This window comes from Acyrthosiphon pisum, chromosome A1 (genome assembly GCF_005508785.2).
Source record: "Acyrthosiphon pisum isolate AL4f chromosome A1, pea_aphid_22Mar2018_4r6ur, whole genome shotgun sequence".
Lineage (NCBI taxonomy): Eukaryota > Metazoa > Arthropoda > Insecta > Hemiptera > Aphididae > Acyrthosiphon > Acyrthosiphon pisum.
Genome location: NC_042494.1, coordinates 34868144 through 34874850, shown reverse-complemented (window position 1 = coordinate 34874850; position 6707 = coordinate 34868144).

Genomic DNA, 6707 nt, shown 5'->3' with positions numbered 1-6707 from the left:
TATTTATGCTTGATGCTAATGTATTTCGTGATCGGTCCTTAATTGATAAATGATAATGTACTATAACTTATAAGTTGTAACTACTAAAGTAAATAATTATTCGAAATTCCAATATAAAATAAAAACAAATAAATAAATATAGGTAGGTATTTAAAAAATATATATTTTTCTTAGTTTTTTAAGTACAAACATTAATTGCATTTATAAGATTTGTAAAGAAACAAAGGTCAAAAAAAAAAATAATATTATACTTAAATCTTAAATAATAAAATTTTTTTTCATTAATTCATATATCATTGTTATTAATTTATGAAGTAGTTTATTATTTAAAAAAAAAATTGAAAATAAAGAACAATAAATAGTAAACCTAGAAAGACGTGGTCACGTGGATATTGTATAATGGAATGTGCGTTAAAATGATCATCTATATTTATAACTTACTGGGCGTTACTATGGTAATTGGCTTGTCAATATAAATTGATTATTGGAAAATGGACTTAAAAAGACATGTTTAAACTTTCAAAACAATTCTTAATAGTTTTTCTTCTGTTTGACTTTAATAATTTGATATCAAATCTATATTTAAATGTTAATCAATTGAAAACTGCTGAATTTTACATTAGGAAAATATAAATTTAGATATTTGTATATCTGGCGCATTTGTACAAAATAAAAATATTCTTTTATCGTTATAACACTTTTAAAATATATTACATTAAAAATTAATATATTATCTACACTATTGTAATGTTAAATAATACAATATAAAATTAAATATCTACCTAGTTAAAACCAGTTATAAGTTAAAAAAAAACACTTGCCGAACTTTGCCAGTACATACTCATATAGTTTTATAAATAAGTATTAAAATTATTGAATTTATATTTATTGATTACAGGTATAGTGTTAAATGTGATAGATGATAATATTTCGTATTACTAAAAGTCTTAGGGCCGTTCTTACAATATTCGGTTAAACCGGACATTGTAGGAACGGCCCGACGGCCGCTAGAAAATATCGTGATTTTCATAGATTTACAACCATAGATAATAATATAAGATATATTCTTATATTATCTATGTTTACAACAAGTATACAGTAAACGGTTTATCTTTATATTTAAAATTAATGTTGCTTTAAAATGGATTTTATATTTTGACCGATATGAAAGTCACGTACCCGCGATTACTACATAATATGTATAGGTACTCGATATGACGATCCCGCGTACTCGTAATAGCGACCATCACTACTAGGTACCTAGTGTATTAGTGTTTGATTTGAAGTGATCGCGGAGGGATGTATAATATAGTAGATAACCCTTTTTTTCCCAATAATATTTCAACGTATTTCTTCTAATTATTGTTCTTGATTACATTAATATATTAAGACGTCAAACATTCGGAAACGCAATGTTTTAATACGTCATTATTTATGCGTCCACTTACTATTAATTGTTCTTCTTTTCCAAAATCGTGAGCCAGTCGCCGCAATTACACCTAACCCACTAATTCCTACAACAATATTATTCTGAATTGTATAATATAATATATTATTTTGTATTATGTCCAAAGAAGTAGTAATAGCGAGTCACGATGGGACTCACGTGGATATAATATACCTATATACACACACGCGCGTAAATGTTATTTTAACGGCGCGTTCTTGAGTGCACCCGCCCGCCAGCAACCACCCGCCAACAAAGGCCGGCGTAAATGGCTCTAGAGTTCGCGCAAACCACCCCCGCCGCTACACCACCACGCAGCCTTTGTACGTATATATATATATCTTGGAAACACAGCGCATGGCTGTTAGTCGCGCCCGACGCGCTGCCATCGATACGGTCCCAGGCGCACGCATACACACAGTCCGTGACACAACGACCGCTATCTATATACGGCTACTATAATATAATAATACGGTATAGCTGTATTAGACGACCCTTCTCGGCATATACACACAACAGTAGCGATATAATAATATGGATATTACATTTTGTGCGTTTAAATATTTAATTATATCATTGTTGATTAATAAGAGGAAAAAATGCAACATTGTTGTATCGGTGTAATATCAGACAGACAATAGTGCTGAAGTCAATATTCAGGTGTCGTTGACGCTATAACTGCCAATTGGCGGAATCGTCTATCAAATATATTAAGGGTGCTTAATTGCTATTAAGCACCGAGAGAATTTTAAGGGCACAGAGTTAATTAAACTTCAAATTTTAAAAGCTTGTTGATACAAAAAAAAACTATATTAATTATAAATTAGATTGTACATTAACATACCTCAAAATAGTACCTATATTAAGTTTCAGAGATGCATACCTATACGTAAAATAAAAAATATAAAATACGTTTAAAACATTAAGAGTTTATAGTTTGATTAATAAAAAAAAAAATTGGGCAATAAAAGTTAGACCTGCAGCATAGTGAAAAATACATTTTTGGAAAAGAGAATCTTAAAAAAGTGAACACTTTACTTGTTTACTCTTAAAGTAATTATTATAGTAAACGTATTGTAAGTATATATTATTATGTATAATAAATTGATAGTATACATATTGTTGTACGTGTTGTAAATAATAAATTAATGACGGCGTAAACTAAAAATCTATAATAACTTATTATGGCCTTTCCATTGGTAGCTCTAAATTAGAGGACGCTAAGCATTCTTAGGACCCCAGCGATTAGCACCCATATATTAGGACAATAACAAGGAGCGTTTTGGGTGAGTGAGTGGATCACTGGGTATTCGTAAATTGTTTAATAGTAATTGTATTAGTATAACGGACGTCATATCCACATTCGATTTAGGCACGTTTGACATTTGGTTAGGTACTGCTCGAGGTTTCAACATATTTTGCAAATTAGCTCACCCCACATAATAACAGTATTATCATATTATAATATATAATATTTTAATAACTTTTATTTCATTGTAATATTTCCACAATGTATACATTATGAAACAGGCTCTTTGGACAGGATCTGTTTGGGGAGAGTGCCCCCCGTGTTTACCAACCCGGTAAGTACCTATGATATTCAAGACCAGTTGTGGAAATGGAATTATAATATAACAATAATAATATTGTATATAGATGTATGCACGGCGGCGACACGCACGCCGTATAGTTGACGTCGTGTGTACATGGAGGTGCGCGCGCTACGGCCGTGACCAATAACGCTTGAACACACGCGAGCGCGCGCGCGTCGTACGAGCGTACACACAACGCATTATACGTACGCGCGAGCTCGAGAGTACGTACAACTCAGCTGCTGCCGCTGTGCCGGCGTTAACTCGGTATATCGCGTAGCGCCGATTGTCGCGCGCGCACACACCGCCCGCAACGGTCGCTCGACTTACACGCAACCGCCGCGCCGTCAGCTCGATACAGTGCTCAAGCAGTGCGCGCGCGTCGCTGATATACGTATACCTACTACCGTACCACGGCGGTCGTTTCTCGCGCTGTCACCGCCGCGGCGCAAACCGACGGTCACCTGCACCGTCCCCGGGTAGCTCGACGACAGCCGACGACCATCCCGCGGTCCACGGCTCGACGCTATCGCGGATCTCTGTCCGCAGCCGCCGATTCATATCTCGCACCCCCGTCCCCCGCCCGCACACCCACCCGCACGAGAGATCGCGACACGGTATAGTCCGACCTGTACATGACCGATGAGATCGCGGACGACGAAGACGACGACGACAGGTCCGGTGCGCAACAGATCGAGAAAAGGTCAATACACATAATATAGCAGAACGTATATTATAATATAATATTATTTCGAATAAAGTTATAACCGTTTAATTAAGAATTGTATCATAATAATAAACCTGTGTCATGATACTAATTATTCATAATAATCAGTTGCTCCGAATAAGTATCTTTACTGTGCTCTACGCTCTGTTTTGGGATTATGTTTAGGAATGATCAGACGTATTGTGAGATAGACATTGCACCAACTACACCACAATATGACGTGTAGTAGTTATCATTTAAAGCGCGTACAGCGTAAATTCTTGTCTTTTGCTGTGCAGCGGGTATGATATACCTATAATATTAATTAAATACCTATAAATGACAACTTGTCACGTGATTGTACTCCGCTGTTTTTATTGCTTCCCCGACACTGTCATCTCGCTAGTCGACACAGAAGACTGGAGAGTTCAAGCGAATCAAGGTTTTCTAATTTCTTAAAAAATATTACTTATTTTTAGGTATAATATAGTTGCAATAATTTTTAACTTCCTTATTTTTCTTCACGTAATAACATTTCATTTTTAAATTCAATATGCTCCACAAACTATAATATTCTTCCAATCGCCCACTTGCAAGGATAATAATATGGATTGCCAATGTATAACTTTTCTTCTTTTGGTTCTTCACTATCTTGAATTTTCCCATTATTGTATTTATTCATATTTCTTGCTTGAGTTTATTTGTAATTATTGTAACCATTGGGCCCGTAAACTTGATACGCTAGTTACTACTGCACGTGCAGTATTTCAATAAAAGTAACTCCGATATAGGTATACGCCCGACTGCACTTATTATCATATAGTAAGTTATTGCACCTAATGAGTGCGCTTTATATTTACGTTAAAATTACATGCTCAGTTAGTCTATATAATAATAACGATAATAATAATAATAAAAACAAATTTCTTAAAAATTAATGAAATATTTGGTTGGATAATTACTATATACAAAACTGACTGTCTTATTCAAGTCCGTTAAATGTCGTTACGGAATGAACATCATGTGAACAGTTTTTTAACGATTCGTTATACAAACTTATTTTACTTGCATGGTTCTTCCACGTAAGACATCAAACCGTATAAAAACTACAAATTTAAATCATATTTTGTGTTACTGCGGATATTCTTGTGTCCGTACCAGTCACCCGAGGGGTCATAACCACGATAACTGTTTAAAATATATATACGTTGAAATGTTGAAGCAAATAACTATAAAATAATAATAACTTATTTTTTAAAATGTATTTCGACGTACGTTACTATACTTATAAATCTGCTGACCGTCCAGTCTCAGTAACAGTTTATGATTTTTAAAATACATTAATACCTATACCTACTTGTAGTTTTAGATATAGAGTAGATGAGTGGTAATAAGTTAATATAGTACATTGTGAAATTATGGGTGTATTGCATCTACATGATTTTTAAATGCTTAGAAAATGAGCCCAGATTTATATGCACTAAACAATATGTTAAAACCAAAATATATATTTAATTTTTTCACTAACATGACGTATCAATAAATGGATAGTAAACTGCATGTTTTGTTAGAACATCAATATTTTCCTTCAAAAGAGAATCAATGTTGGGTACCTACCAACTAAGATTTAACAGTAAATAATCTATGTGCAATAATCTTGTTGTCGATTTATTTTATAAGGAAGGTATAAACTACAAATTTAAAAAATAAATCATAAACATTTTTATTCATATCTCATAAATTGACTGATAATATAAGTGACTGTCGTAAAAATAATCACTCTGTACATCATGAACTAGACAACATTATAATATTATAGTTTTCGATGATAAATGCATATACCTAACCATTTAAACATTATATTTAATAGGTGTTTAAATTTAATCTGTTAAAGAAATTAATTTTTAATTTTCTTGACAATTATTTTGAGTGTATGTGTGTGTATAGGAGCAGTTCTTACCCTCAGCTAAGTTGCTAACCCTGTTTTGTACAGACGATTGGTCAAAATTATAATTATAACATCTTAAATACCCTGAATTTTTTCATATATTATGCCATACGCCTACTGAATATGAATATATATACTATGCATATTATTATGTACAAATTATTATTAAACATTTAAGAAATGTAATAAATTGTACAGTATCTATTCAATAAATTATAGTAGAGTTACATATTTGCATACATAATATACAAAGAATAATCTATCAATAGTAATACCAATAGAAATATATTTATGATATATTATTATTATCTTGGCTATAGGTAATAAAAATAATCACTTATTATGTTTTTATATCATAAGTTATAACGTATAATAAAATATAGGTGGACAGGTAGACAGACATTTATTTAATAATTAAGTTTATTATATAATATTTATAGGTACGTCGTAAGTATAACACTCAATAGGTAATTGATAATTACCAAATAAGTTTTTAAAAACCACACAAAATACTCAGTATGTATAGAGCTTAAAATTATTTAACCTAAAAAACTTAAAGAACGATAATTTATAATGGCACTAAATATCGATTGTATTATACATGTAGATCAATAAAGTGTTATTTATATACTTATGAATAATTTTTAATACAATAGCGTTATTTAAAATTACTTATTTTGCATACAAAATATTTTTGTAAGTAATGACTAATGACTAATCCATTTTAACTGAAAGTATATAAATCATAATTTATTAAGTACAAAATATTGAATAAGAGGAAAAATAATATTGAATAATTTTTTTTTGATAGGTAGGTACTTTACAATTAATTATAACTATAAACAGTATCATTATAATTACAAATTATATGCAAGCAAATCTATGTACGAACATTATAATAATGATTACTTTTAAATTTTAATGTAGGACTGTAGGAGGAATACACTCGTACGTATGTTTAGTCATATTTTAATATTATACAACTATAATATATTGAACTCTAATTAATACTAA